The 15,196-nt window shown below is 52.4% G+C and overlaps 1 non-coding gene across 1 annotated transcript; it reads left to right on the forward strand.

Moving 5' to 3' along the window:
• The first annotated feature begins 354 nt into the window (after positions 1-354).
• On the forward strand, positions 355-461 carry LOC131820260 (U6 spliceosomal RNA). Its single transcript, XR_009349556.1, has one exon. It is a non-coding gene; the product is annotated as a U6 spliceosomal RNA (small nuclear RNA).
• The last annotated feature ends 14,735 nt before the right edge of the window (positions 462-15,196 follow it).

The raw sequence follows: 15,196 nt of genomic DNA on the forward strand, positions 1-15,196 counted from the left end.
GATCCCAGGACCCTGGGATCATGACCTGAGCCGAAGGCAGCGGCTTAACCCACTGAGCCACCCAGGCGCCCCTAACATTGGATTTTTGATAGGAATTGGATTTACAGATGGTTTTTGGTAGTATGGACATTTTCACAATGTTAATTCTTACTATTCATAAATATGAGCTATCTTTCCATTTGTGTCTCCTTCAATTTCTTTATCAATGTCATAGTTTATGGAGTACAGATCTTTCATCTTCTTAGTTAAATCTATTCCTAAGTATTTTATTATTTTTGATGCTATTGTGAATTAGATTGTTTTCTTCATTTTTTCAGATAGTTCATCATTAGAGTGTTAAAATGCTCCTGTCTTGTGCTTACTTTGGCAGCACATGTACTAAAATTGGAATGATGCAGAGAAGATTAGCGTGATCACTGAACAAGGATGACATGAAAAACTGGGAAGCATTCCATATTAAAAAAAATGAAACAAAACAAAATTCTTGTCTTTTATATATTGATCTTGTATTTGGCAGCTTTACTAAATTTGTTTATTCAAATTTTTTGTGAAATTTTTAGGATTTTTTAACATGTAAGTTCATGTTATCCAAAAAAAGAAAATTTTACTTCTTCCTTTTTTTTTTTTTTGGAGTCTCTTATTTCTTTGTGTTCCTTGTTTCTCTGGCTAGGACATCCAGTACTATGTCAAATGAGAGTAGTGAAAGTGGACACACTTGTCTTTTTTCTGATCGTTAAGGGGAAAACTTTCAAACTTTTTTGTTTGAATATGAGATTAGCTCTGGGTCTGCAATATTTTTTTCTTTAATGGATTTTTTAAATTATTTTTTAAAATTTTTTATAAACATATAATGTGTTTTTATCCCTAGGGGTACAGGTCTGTGAATCACTAGGTTTACACATTTCACAGCACTCACCATCACTCACCATAGCACTTGCCTCCCCAATGTCCATACCCCCACCATCCTCTCCCAACACAACTCTCCCCAGCAACACTCAGTCTGTTTTGTGAGATTCAATTTATGGTTTGTCTCCCTCCCAATCCCATCTTCTTTTATTTTTCTTTTCGTATGCCCGAAACCGCCTATGTTGCATCTCTACTTCATCATATCAGGGAGCTCATAGGATAGTTGTCTTTCTCAGATTGATTTATTTCGCCATGCATAATACCCTCTAGTTCCATCCACGTCATCACAAATAGCAGGATTTCATTTCTTTTGATGGCTGCATAGTATTCCATTGTACATATATACCACATCTTATTTATTGATTCATCTGTTGAAGGACATTTAGGTTCTTTCCATAGTTTAACTATTGTGGACATTGCTGCTATAAACATTTGGGAGCATGTGCCCCTTCAGAATGCCACGTTTGTATCTGTAGGGTATATACTCAGTACTACAATCACTAGGTCATAGGGTAGATCTATTTTCAGCTTTTTGACGCACCTCTACGCTGTTTTCCAGAGTGGTTGCACCAGCTTGCATTCCCACGTACAGTGTAGGAGGGTTGCCCTTTCTCCACATCCTCGCCAGCATCTGTCATTGACTGACTTGTTCATTTAGCTATTCTGAACGGTGTGAGGTGGTATCTCATTCTGGTTTTGATTTGTATTTCCCTGATGCCGAGTGATGTGGAGCATTTTTTCATGTGTCTGTTGGTCATTTGGATGTATTCTTTGCAGAAATGCCTGTTCATATCCTCTGCCCATTACTTCATTGGATTATTTGTGCTTAGGGTGTTGAGTTTGATAAGCTCTTTATAGATTTTGGATACTGGCCCTTTATCTGGTATGTCATTTGCAGATATCTTCTCCCAGATAACTTCTGACAGTCATCTTTTGGCTTTGTTAACTATTTCCTTTGCTGGGCAAAAGCTTTTTGATCTGATGAAATCCCAATAGTTCATTCTTGCCCTTGCTTCCCTTGCCTTTGGCGATGTTCCTAGGAAGAAGTTGCTGCTGCTGAGGTCAAAGAGGTTGCTACCTGCTCTCTCCTCAAGGATTTTGATGGATTCCTTTCTCACATTATGCTTCTTCATCCATTTCCAGTCTATTTTCATGTATGGTGTATGGAAATGGTCTAATTTCATTTTTCTGCATGTGGCTGTTCAATTTTCCCAACACCATTTGTTGAAGAGGCTGTCTTTTTCCATTGGACATTCTTTCCTGCTTTGTTGACGATTAGTTGACCATATAGTTGAGGGTGTATTTCTGGGCTCTCTATTCTGTTTCATTGATCTATGTTTTGGGGAGAGTTCCCTACTATCTTGATGATGACAGCTTTGTAATAGAGCTTGAGGTCTGGAATTGTGATGCCAACAACTTTGGCTTTCTTTTTCAATATTTCTCTGGCTCTTCGAGGTATTTTCTGGTTGCATATATATTTTAGGATTATTTGTCCCATTTCTTTGAAAAAAATGGATGGGATTTTGATAGGGATTGCATTAAATGTGTAGATTGCTTTAGGTAGCATAGACATTTTCACAATATTTGTTCTTCCAATACAGGAGCATGGAATATTTTTCCATTTCTTTGTGTCTTCTTCAATTTCTTTCATGAGTACTTTAGAGTTTTCTGAGTATAGATTCTTTGTCTCTTTGGTTAGTGTTATTCCTAGGTATCTTAGGCTTTGGGGTGCAATTGTAAATGGGATTCACTCCTTAATTTCTATTTCTTCAGTCTTGTTGGTTTAAAAAAATGCAACCAATTTCTGTGCATTGATTTTATATCCTGACACTTTACAGAATTCCTATACAAGTTATAGCAGATTTGGAGTGGAGTCCTTTAAGTTTTCCACATACAGTATCATATCATCTGAAAACAGGGATAGTTTGACTTCTCTTCTGCCAATTTGGCAAAATTTGGATGCCTTTAATTTCTTTTTGTTGTCTGATTGCTGAGGCTAGGACTTCTAGTACGATGTTGAATAGCAGTGGTGATAACAGACATCCCTGCCGTGTTCCTGACCTCAGCGGAAAAGTATTCAGTTTTTCTCCATTGAGAAGGATATTTGCAGTGGGTTTTTCATAGATGGCTTTGATAATATTGATAATATGTGCCCTCTATCCCTACACTTTGAAGAGTTTTAATCAAGAAGGGATACTGTACTTTGTCAAATGCTTTTTCAGCATCTATGGAGAGTATCATATGGTTCTTGTTCTTTCTTTTATTGATGTGTTGTATCACATTGATTGATTTGCAGATGTTGAACCAACCTTGTAGCCCTGGAATAAATCCCACGTGGTCGTGGTGAATAATCCTTTTAATGTACTGTTGAATCCTATTGGCTAGTATTTTGGTGAGAATTTTTGCATCTGTGTTCATCAAGGATATTGGTCTGTAGTTCTCTTTTTTGATGGGATCCTTGTCTGATTTTGGGATCAAGGTGATGCTGGCCTCAGTAAAAAAGAGTTTGGAAGTTTTCCTTCCATTTCTATTTTTTTTGGAACAGTATCATGAGAATAGGGATTAATTCTTCTTTAAATGTTTGGTAGAATTCCCCTGGGAAGCCATCTGGCCCGGGGCTTTTGATTGTTTGGAGATTTTTGATGACTGTTTCAATCTCCGTACTGGTTATGGGTTTGTTCAGGTTTTCTATTTCTTCCTGGTTCAGTTGTGGTAGTTTATATGTCTCTAGGAATGTATCCATTTCTTCCAGATTGTTGAATTTGTTGGAGTAGAGTTGCTCATAGTATGTTCTTATAATTGTTTGTATTTCTTTGGTGTTGGTTGTGATCTCTCCTCTTTCATTCATGATTTTATTTATTTGGGTTCTTTCTCTTTTCTTTTTGATAAGTCTGGAAAGGGGTTTATCAATCTTATTAATTCTTTCAAAGAACCAGCTCCTAGTTTCATTGATTTGTTCTATTGTTCTATTGTTTTTTTGTTGTTGTTGGTTTTTTGTGGTTTTTGTTTCTTTGTTTATTTGTTTATATTTCATTGATTTCTGCTCTGATCTTTATTATTCCTCTTCTCCTGCTGGGTTTAGGCTTTCCTTCTTGTTCTTTCTGCAACTCCTTTAGGTGGAGGGTTATGTTGTGTATTTGAGATCTGAGAGAGAAGCGTGGTTGCACACGTCTGTCGCTGTGCTCCCCAGGAGCAAGTCTGGGGAAGGCGCAGCACGCCTCCACCAGAGAAGAGAAGGAGCCATTGGCCTTGGGGTCGGGAAACGCTCGGGAAGCAGGATAGCCTGCCCTGGCAGGAACAGCAGGCCGGTGTCAAGACAAATGACACCCGCTCCCTGTGTGGAGAGATGGAAGCCTGGCTGCTAAGGAGACATGAAGGGACGACAAGGACAGGGACGTGTGCTCCACTCTGAGGAAGGAGTCTGGGCAGAAGGAAGGCCTGTCCTGTGTCCTGTGCCTCTGTTCCCAAGGGGACAGCATCTCCTTGGACAACTGTCCGTAATGCAGACTTGGGCTAACTACCTGGCGCCATACCCAGAACTCGCAGAAACAGCTCCCTCGAGAAATGCGCATCAGAAGCCATCTTCCTCCAAGATGTGACAGCGTTGTCTGTGGCAGGGGGTGTGCCGGGAAAAGAGTGGGGACAATCCCCGAAAGCTCCCCATTCCAGTAAAAGGCAGTGTTCAGGGATCCTGTTCCTATCCTCTCCTGTGAGGAAGGCACTAACCAGGTCCGCGAGTCTGCCTGAGGGCCAAGGCCAAAGGCCAAGCGTGCATTGAGTGCCATCCTAGGCCACGAACGCTGATGCAGGGTTGTGGCTGTGTCTGTTTACTTCGGCCTGGCATGGTGAACCCAGGGTGCCAACATGGAGCCCAGGAAAGCAAGGCCAAAGAAGCACCAGCTCTGCCACGGCTCTTCTTCCCTGCTGCGAAATAGCCAACGACCAAATCCTTGCTGAGGAAGCAGCAGGGAAGTGCAGTTTGCGCCAAGCTGAAAACCTCTGCGAAAGCATAGCAGTTGCTGGGAAATCAGAGTCGGTTCTGTGGGCTGCTGTTGTTGCTTGCCTTAACCTAGTATTCGCAGCACGATGGGAGAAACCCGCATAGAGCAAAAGCCTCTTTGCCGGGGCATCCGCTCTGGGAAAGCACAGCATTCTTTGGGAAATCAGAGTCGGGTCTGTGGGATGCTGTCTGCTGCTTGCCGGCGCTAGTCTCCACATCACAGTGTGATAAACCCGCATGGAGCTAAATCCTCTTGACCAGGGCATCCCCTCAGCCTGAGAGAGAAGCGTGGTGGCGCCTGTGGAAAGAGCCTTAAGGAAAGGGACACGTCTGTCACTGCAGCGCGATGGAAGCCTGGCTGCAAAGGAGACACAAGGGGAAGATTAGGACAGGAGAAAGAGCTCCACTCTCAGGAAAGAGTCTGGGCAGAAAGCCTTTGGGCTCAAGGAGACAGCAGCTCCTTGGCCACTTGTCCGTGGTGGAGACATGGGCTTGCCACCAGGCGCCTACCCTGAACTCGAGAAACAACTCCCAGAAAGCACTGGCCATCAGATGCCGTCTTCCTCCAGGATGTGGAAGCTTGGAGGAGGCACGGGGTTTAAGGGGAAGGAGAGGGGACAGTCCCCCAAAGCTCCCTATAGAGTGCACGGGGTGGTGTGCAGGGATCCGGTAACCTCTCCTTTCCTGTGGAGAAAGCACTGGCCTAGTCCGCGAGTTCTCCTGAGCGCCTGAGTAAAAGGCCAAGCGATGCCTACACCGGGAGATGGTAGTGTGCATAGAGTGCCATCCTAGGCTACGCACGCTACTGCACGGTGGTGGCTGTGTCTGCTTAGTTCGGCCTGGCAGGGTGAACCCAGGACGCGAACATGCAGCCCAGGAAAGCAAGGCCCAAGAGGCACCAGCTCTCCCGCAGCTCTTCTTCCCTGACGCGACTGAAGCCTTGCTGAGGAAGCAGCGGCGAAGTGCTGTTTGCACCAAGCCAAAGCCTCTGCGAAAGCACAGCATTCGCTGAGAAGTGTTCTGCGGGCTGCTGCTGCTTGCCTGAGCCCAGTCTCGCAGTGGGAGAAACCCGCATACTGCGAAAGCCTCTTTGCCTGGGCATCTCCCCTGGGAAAACACAGCATTCGTTGGGAAATCAGAGTTCGGTTTGGGGATGCTGCTGCTGCTTGCCTGAGCTAGTCTCCGCAGCACGGTGGAAGATACCCGCATGGAGCGAAATAATCTTTGCCCTAGCATCCCCTCTGCATGAGAGAGAAGCATGGTCACACACGTTTGTCACCGCGCTCCCCAGGAGCAAGTCTGGGAAGGCGCAGCACGACGCCCCCGGAGAAGAGAAGGAACCGTTGGCCTTGGGGTCGGGAAACGCTGGGGAAGCAGGATAGCCTGCCGTGCACGAACAGCAGGCCAGTGGCAAGACAAGTGTCACCCACTCCCTTTGCGGAGAGATGGAAGCCTGGCTGCTAGGAGACATGAGGGAACGACTAGGGCAGGGGCGCGAGCACCACTCTGAGGAAGGAGTCTTGGCAGACGGCAGACCTGTCCTGTGCCTCTGGTCCAAAGGGGACAGCATCTCCTTGGCCACCTGTCCCAAGGGCAAACGGGCTTGCCCCCAGGTGCCATACCCGGAACTCGCAGAAAAAACCCCATGGAGAAACGGGCAGTCAGATGCTGTCTTCCACCAAGATGTGGAAGCGTTGTGGGTGGCAAGGGCTGTGGCGGGGAAGGAGTGGAGACATTCCCCCACAGTTCCCCATCCAAGTGCCCGGGTCGTGTGCAGGGATCCTGTCGCCTCCTCTCTCCTGTAGTGAAGGCACTGGCCTAGACCGCGAATCTGCCTGAGCACCTGAGCAAAAGACAAAGCCTTACCTAGGCCAGGAGATGGTAATAGGCATAGAGTGCCATGCTAGGCCACGCACGCTGCTGCAGGGTTGTGACTGTGTCTTCTTAGTTCGGCTTAGCAAGGTGAACCCGGTCGCGTACTTGGAGCCCGGGAAAGCAAGGCCTAAGAGGCACCAGCCCTCCCGCGGCTCTTCTTCCGTGCCGCTACAGAGCCAATGACCAAAGCTTGGCTGAGGAAGCAGCAGCGAAGTGCGGTTTGCGCCAAGCTGAAAACCTCTGCGAGAGCATAGGAGTCGCTGGTAAAACAGAGTCGGTTCTGTGGTCTGCTTTTGTTGCTTGCCTTAGCCTAGTATTCCCAGCACGATGGGAGAAACCCGCATAGAGCGAAAGCCTCTTTACCGGGTCATCCCCTCTGGGAAAGCACAGCATTCTTTGGGAAATCAGAGTCGGGTCTGTGGGAGGCCGCCTGGTGCTTGCCGGAGCTAGTCTCCACAGCACGGTGTGATAAACCCGCATGGAGCGAAATCCTCTTGGCCTGGGCATCCCCTCTGCCTGAGAGAGAAGCGCGGTGGGGCCTGTGGAAAGAGCCTTAAGGGACACGTCTGTCACTGCAGAGCGACGGAAGCCTGGCTGCTAAGGAGACACGAGGGGAAGATTAGGGCAGGGGAAAGGGCTCCACTCTGAGGAATGAGTCTGAGCAGAAAGCCTTTGGGCTCAAGGAGACAGCAGCTCCTTGGCCACCTGTCCGTGCTGGAGACATGGGCTTGCCACCAGGAACCTACCCTGAACTCGAGAAACAACTCCCAGAAAGAACTGGCCATCAGTTGCCGTCTTTCACCAGGATGTGGAAGCTTGGAGGAGGCACGGGGTTTAAGGGGAAGGAGAGGGGACAGTCCCGCTAAGCTCCCTGTTCAGTGCACAGGGCAGTGTGCAGGGATCCTGTCACCTTCCTTTCCAGTGGGGAAAGCGCTGGCCTAGTCCGCGAGTCCTCCTGAGCGCCTGAGTAAAAGGCCAAGCGATGCCTACACCGAGAGATGGTAGTGTGCATAGAGTGCCAATCTAGGCTACGCACGCTACTGCACGGTGGTGGCTGTGTCTGCTTAGTTCGGCCTGGCAGGGTGAACCCAGGACGCGAACATGGAGCCCGGGAAAGCAAGGCCCAAGAGGCACCAGCTCTCCCGCAGCTCTTCTTCCCTGACGCGACTGAAGCCTTGCTGAGGAAGCAGCGGCGAAGTGCTGTTCGCGCCAAGCCAAAGCCTCTGCGAAAGCACAGCATTTGCTGAGAAGTGTTTTGCGGGCTGCTGCTGCTTGCCTGAGCCCAGTCTCGCCGTGGGACAAACGCGCATGCAGCGAAAGCCTCTTTGACTGGGCATCTCCCCTGGGAAAGCACAGCATTCGTTGGGAAATCAGAGTTGGGTTTGGGGATGCTGCTGCTGCTTGCCTGAGCTAGTCTCCGCAGCACGGTGGAAGATACCCGCATGGAGCGAAATACTCTTTGCCCTAGCATCCCTTCTGCCTGAGAGAGAAGAGTGGTAGCACTCGTCTGTCACAGCGCTCCTCAGGAGCAAGTGTGGGGAACGAACAGCACGCCACCCCCAGGGAATAGAAGGAGCCCTTGGTCTTGGGGTCGGGAAACGCTCGGGAAGCCGAATGGCCTGCTGTGCACCAACAGCAGGCCAGTGGCAAGACAAGTGTCACCTGCTCTCTGTGCGGAGAGATGGAAGCCTGTCTGCTAAGGAGACATGAGGGGACGACTAGGGCAGAGGCGCGTGCTCCACTCTGAGGAAGGAGTCTGGGCAGAAGGCAGGCCTGTCCTGTGCCTCTGGTCCCAAGGAGACAGCATCTCCTTGGCCACCTGTCCCAAGGGCCGACGGGCTTGCCCCCAGGTGCCATACCCGGAACTCGCAGAAAAAACCCCATGGAGAAACGGGCAGTCAGATGCTGTCTTCCACCAAGATGTGGCAGCTATGTGGGTGGCAGGGGGTGTGCCGGGGAAAGAGTGGAGACATTCCCCCACATTTCCCGATCGCAGTGCATGGGCCCTGTGCACAGATCCTGTCGCCTCCTCCCTCCCGTAGTGAAGTCACTGGCTTAGACGCCGAGTCTGCCTGAGCGCCTGAGCAAAAGGCAAAGCCTTACCTAGGCCAGGAGAAGGTAATAGGCATAGAGTGCCATGCTAGGCCGCGCACGCTGCTGCAGGGTTGTGACTGTGTCTGCTTAGTTCGGCTTAGCAAGGTGAACCCCGGGCGCGAACTTGAAGCCCGGGAAAGCAAGGCCCAAGAGGCACCAGCTCTCTCGCGGCTCCACTTCCCTGCCGCGACAGAGCCAATGACCAAAGCCTTGCTGAGGAAGCAGCAGCGAAGTGCTGTTTGCGCCAAGCTGAAAACCTCTGCGCAAGAATAGGAGTCGCTGGGAAAACAGAGTCGGTTTTGTGGGCTGATATTGTTGCTTGCCTTAGCCTAGTATTCCCAGCACGATGGGAGAAACCCGCATAGAGCGATAGCCTCTTTGCCAGGGCATCCCCTCTGGGAAAGCACAGCATTCTTTGGGATCAGAGTCAGGTCTGTGGGATGCTGCCTGCTGCTTGCGGGAGCTAGTATCCACAGCACGGTGTGATAAACCCGCATGGAGCGAAATCCTCTTGGCCTGGGCATCCCCTCTGCCTGAGAGACAAGCGCGGTGGCGCCTGTGGAAAGAGCCTTAAGGGACACGTCTCTCACTGCAGAACGACGTAAGCCTGGCTGCTAAGGAGACACGAGGGGAAAATTAGGGCAGGGGAAAGGGATCCACTCTGAGGAAGGAGTCTGGGCAAAAAGCCTTTGGGCTCAAGGAGACAGCAGCTCCTTGTCCACCTGTCCGTGGTGGGGACATGGGCTTGCCACCACGCCCTACCCTGAACTCGAGAAACAACTCCCAGAAAGAACTGGCCATCAGATGCCGTCTCCTACCAGGATGTCGAAGCTTGCTGGCGGCACGGGGTTTAATGTGAAAGACTGGGGATAGTAACCCAAAGCTCCCTATTCAGTGCAAAGAGCAGTGTGCAGGGATCCTGTCACATTCCTTTCCTGTGGGAAAAGCACTGGCCTAGTCTGCGAGTCCTACTGAGCGCCAGAATAAAAGGCCTAGCGATGCCTACACGGGCGATGGTAGTGTGCATAGAGTGCCATCCAAGGCTACGCACGCTACTGCACGGTTGTGGCTTGTCTGCTTAGTTCGTACCGGCAGGGTGAACTCAGGACCCGAACATGGAGCAAGTGAAAGTGAGGCCCAAGAGGCACCAGCTCTCCCGCAGCTCTTCTTCCCTGACGCGACTGAAGCCGTGCGAGGAAGCAGCGGCGAAGTGCTGTTCGCTCCAAGCCAAAGCCTCTGCGAAAGCACAGCATTCGCTGAGAAGTGTTCTGGCGGCTGCTGCTGCTTGCCTGAGCCCAGTCTCGCGGTGGGAGAAACCCGCATACAGCGAAAGCCTCTTTGCCTGGGCATCTCCCCTGGGAAAGCACAGCTTTCCTTGGGAAATCAGAGTTGGGTTTGGGGAGGCTGCTGCTGCTTGCCTGAGCTAGTCTCCGCAGCACGGTGGAAGATACCCGCATGGAGCGAAATACTCTTTGTCCTAGCATCCCTTCTGCCTGGGAGAGAAGAGTGGTAGCACTAGTCTGTCACAAAGCTCCCCAGGAGCAAATGTCGGGAAGGCGCAGCACGCTGCCCCCAGGGAAGAGAAGGAGCCCTTGGCCTTGGGGTCGGGAAACCTCGGGAAGCAGGATAGACTGCTGTACACGAACAGCAGGCCAGTGGCAAGACAAGTGTCACCGGCTCCCTGTGCGGAGAGATGGAAGCCTGTCTGCTAAGGAGACATGAGGGGACGACTAGGGCAGGCGTGCGTGCTCCACTCTGAGGAAGGAGTTTGGGCAGAAGGCCGGCCGGTCCTGTGCCTCTGGTCCCAAGGAGAGAGCATCACCTTGGACACCTGTCCCAAGGGCAGACTGGTTTCCCCCATGTGCCATACCTGGAACTCGCAGAAACAACCCCATGGAGAAACGGGCAGTCAGATGACGTCTTCCACCAAGATGTGGCAGCGTTGTGGGTGGCAGGGGTGTGCCGGGGAAGGAGTGGAGACAGTCCCCCACAGTTCCCCATCCCAGTGCACGGGCCGTGTGCACAGATCCTGCGCCTCCTCTCTCCTGTAGTGAAGGCACCGGCCTACACCCCGAATCTGCCTGAGCGCCTGAGCAAAAGACAAAGCCTTACCTAGGCCAGGAGATGGTAATAGGCATAGAGTGCCATGCTAGGCCACGCACGCTGCTACAGGGTTGTGACTGTGTCTTCTTAGTTCGGCTTAGCAAGGTGAACCCGGTCGCGTACTTGGAGCCCGGGAAAGCAAGGCCTAAGAGGCACCAGCCCTCCCGCGGCTCTTCTTCCGTGCCGCTACAGAGCCAATGACCAAAGCTTGGCTGAGGAAGCAGCAGCGAAGTGCGGTTTACGCCAAGCTGAAAACCTCTGCGAGAGCATAGGAGTCGCTGGGAAAACAGAGTCGGTTCTGTGGTCTGCTTTTGTTGCTTGCCTTAGCCTAGTATTCCCAGCACGATGGGAGAAACCCGCATAGAGCGAAAGCCTCTTTACCGGGTCATCCCCTCTGGGAAAGCACAGCATTCTTTGGGAAATCAGAGTCGGGTCTGTGGGAGGCCGCCTGCTGCTTGCCGGAGCTAGTCTCCACAGCACGGTGTGATAAACCCGCATGGAGCGAAATCCTCTTGGCCTGGGCATCCCCTCTGCCTGAGAGAGAAGCGCGGTGGGGCCTGTGGAAAGAGCCTTAAGGGACACGTCTGTCACTGCAGAGCGACGGAAGCCTTGGTGCTAAGGAGACACGAGGGGAAGATTAGGGCAGGGGAAAGGGCTCCACTCTGAGGAATGAGTCTGAGCAGAAAGCCTTTGGGCTCAAGGAGACAGCAGCTCCTTGGCCACCTGTCCGTGATGGAGACATGGGCTTGCCACCAGGAACCTACCCTGAACTCGAGAAACAACTCCCAGAAAGAACTGGCCATCAGTTGCCGTCTTTCACCAGGATGTGGAAGCTTGGAGGAGGCACGGGGTTTAAGGGGAAGGAGAGGGGACAGTCCCGCTAAGCTCCCTGTTCAGTGCACAGGGCAGTGTGCAGGGATCCTGTCACGTTCCTTTCCAGTGGGGAAAGCGCTGGCCTAGTCCGCGAGTCCTCCTGAGCGCCTGAGTAAAAGGCCAAGCGATGCCTACACCGAGAGATGGTAGTGTGCATAGAGTGCCAATCTAGGCTACGCACGCTACTGCACGGTGGTGGCTGTGTCTGCTTAGTTCGGCCTGGCAGGGTGAACCCAGGAAGCGAACATGGAGCCCGGGAAAGCAAGGCCCAAGAGGCACCAGCTCTCCCGCAGCTCTTCTTCCCTGACGCGACTGAAGCCTTGCTGAGGAAGCAGCGGCGAAGTGCTGTTCGCTCCAAGCCAAATCCTCTGCGAAAGCACAGCATTTGCTGAGAAGTGTTTTGCGGGCTGCTGCTGCTGTGCCTGAGCCCAGTCTCGCCGTGGGACAAACGCGCATGCAGCGAAAGCCTCTTTGACTGGGCATCTCCCCTGGGAAAGCACAGCATTCGTTGGGAAATCAGAGTTGGGTTTGGGGATGCTGCTGCTGCTTGCCTGAGCTAGTCTCCGCAGCACGGTGGAAGATACCCGCATGGAGCGAAATACTCTTTGCCCTAGCATCCCTTCTGCCTGAGAGAGAAGAGTGGTAGCACTCGTCTGTCACAGCGCTCCTCAGGAGCAAGTGTGGGGAACGAACAGCACGCCACCCCCAGGGAATAGAAGGAGCCCTTGGTCTTGGGGTCGGGAAACGCTCGGGAAGCCGAATGGCCTGCTGTGCACCAACAGCAGGCCAGTGGCAAGACAAGTGTCACCTGCTCTCTGTGCGGAGAGATGGAAGCCTGTCTGCTAAGGAGACATGAGGGGACGACTAGGGCAGAGGCGCGTGCTCCACTCTGAGGAAGGAGTCTGGGCAGAAGGCAGGCCTGTCCTGTGCCTCTGGTCCCAAGGAGACAGCATCTCCTTGGCCACCTGTCCCAAGGGCCGACGGGCTTGCCCCCAGGTGCCATACCCGGAACTCGCAGAAAAAACCCCATGGAGAAACGGGCAGTCAGATGCTGTCTTCCACCAAGATGTGGCAGCTATGTGGGTGGCAGGGGGTGTGCCGGGGAAAGAGTGGAGATATTCCCCCACATTTCCTGATCGCAGTGCATGAGCCCTGTGCACAGATCCTGTCGCCTCCTCCCTCCCGTAGTGAAGTCACTGGCTTAGACGCCGAGTCTGCCTGAGCGCCTGAGCAAAAGGCAAAGCCTTACCTAGGCCAGGAGAAGGTAATAGGCATAGAGTGCCATGCTAGGCCGCGCACGCTGCTGCAGGGTTGTGACTGTGTCTGCTTAGTTCGGCTTAGCAAGGTGAACCCCGGGCGCGAACTTGAAGCCCGGGAAAGCAAGGCCCAAGAGGCACCAGCTCTCTCGCGGCTCCTCTTCCCTGCCGCGACAGAGCCAATGACCAAAGCCTTGCTGAGGAAGCAGCACCGAAGTGCTGTTTGCGCCAAGCTGAAAACCTCTGCGCAAGAATAGGAGTCGCTGGGAAAACAGAGTCGGTTTTGTGGGCTGCTATTGTTGCTTGCCTTAGCCTAGTATTCCCAGCACGATGGGAGAAACCCGCAGAGAGCGATAGCCTCTTTGCCAGGGCATCCCCTCTGGGAAAGCACAGCATTCTTTGGGATCAGAGTCAGGTCTGTGGGATGCTGCCTGCTGCTTGCGGGAGCTAGTATCCACAGCACGGTGTGATAAACCCGCATGGAGCGAAATCCTCTTGGCCTGGGCATCCCCTCTGCCTGAGAGACAAGCGCGGTGGCGCCTGTGGAAAGAGCCTTAAGGGACACGTCTCTCACTGCAGAGCGACGGAAGCCTGGCTGCTAAGGAGACACGAGGGGAAAATTAGGGCAGGGGAAAGGGATCCACTCTGAGGAAGGAGTCTGGGCAAAAAGCCTTTGGGCTCAAGGAGACAACAGCTCCTTGTCCACCTGTCCGTGGTGGGGACATGGGCTTGCCACCACGCCCTACCCTGAACACGAGAAACAACTCCCAGAAAGAACTGGCCATCAGATGCCGTCTCCTACCAGGATGTCGAAGCTTGCTGGCGGCACGGGGTTTAATGTGAAAGAGTGGGGATAGTAACCCAAAGCTCCCTATTCAGTGCAAAGAGCAGTGTGCAGGGATCCTGTCACATTCCTTTCCTGTGGGAAAAGCACTGGCCTAGTCTGCGAGTCCTACTGAGCGCCAGAATAAAAGGCCAAGCGATGCCTACACGGGCGATGGTAGTGTGCATAGAGTGCCATCCTAGGCTACGCACGCTACTGCACGGTTGTGGCTTGTCTGCTTAGTTCGTACCGGCAGGGTGAACTCAGGACCCGAACATGGAGCCCGTGAAAGTGAGGCCCAAGAGGCACCAGCTCTCCCGCAGCTCTTCTTCCCTGACGCGACTGAAGCCGTGCGAGGAAGCAGCGGCGAAGTGCTGTTCGCTCCAAGCCAAAGCCTCTGCGAAAGCACAGCATTCGCTGAGAAGTGTTCTGGCGGCTGCTGCTGCTTGCCTGAGCCCAGTCTCGCGGTGGGAGAAACCCGCATACAGCGAAAGCCTCTTTGCCTGGGCATCTCCCCTGGGAAAGCACAGCTTTCCTTGGGAAATCAGAGTTGGGTTTGGGGAGGCTGCTGCTGCTTGCCTGAGCTAGTCTCCGCAGCACGGTGGAAGATACCCGCATGGAGCGAAATACTCTTTGTCCTAGCATCCCTTCTGCCTGGGAGAGAAGAGTGGTAGCACTAGTCTGTCACAAAGCTCCCCAGGAGCAAATGTCGGGAAGGCGCAGCACGCTGCCCCCAGGGAAGAGAAGGAGCCCTTGGCCTTGGGGTCGGGAAACCTCGGGAAGCAGGATAGACTGCTGTACACGAACAGCAGGCCAGTGGCAAGACAAGTGTCACCGGCTCCCTGTGCGGAGAGATGGAAGCCTGTCTGCTAAGGAGACATGAGGCGACGACTAGGGCAGGCGTGCGTGCTCCACTCTGAGGAAGGAGTTTGGGCAGAAGGCCGGCCGGTCCTGTGCCTCTGGTCCCAAGGAGAGAGCATCACCTTGGACACCTGTCCCAAGGGCAGACTGGTTTCCCCCATGTGCCATACCTGGAACTCGCAGAAACAACCCCATGGAGAAACGGGCAGTCAGATGACGTCTTCCACCAAGATGTGGCAGCGTTGTGGGTGGCAGGGGTGTGCCGGGGAAGGAGTGGAGACAGTCCCCCACAGTTCCCCATCCCAGTGCACGGGCCGTGTGCACAGATCCTGCGCCTCCTCTCTCCTGTAGTGAAGGCACCGGCCTAGACCCCGAATCTGCCTGAGCGCCTGAGCAAAAGACAAA

The sequence above is a fragment of the Mustela lutreola genome, chromosome 17 (genome assembly GCF_030435805.1).
Source record: "Mustela lutreola isolate mMusLut2 chromosome 17, mMusLut2.pri, whole genome shotgun sequence".
NCBI classification, from domain to species: Eukaryota; Metazoa; Chordata; class Mammalia; order Carnivora; family Mustelidae; genus Mustela; species Mustela lutreola.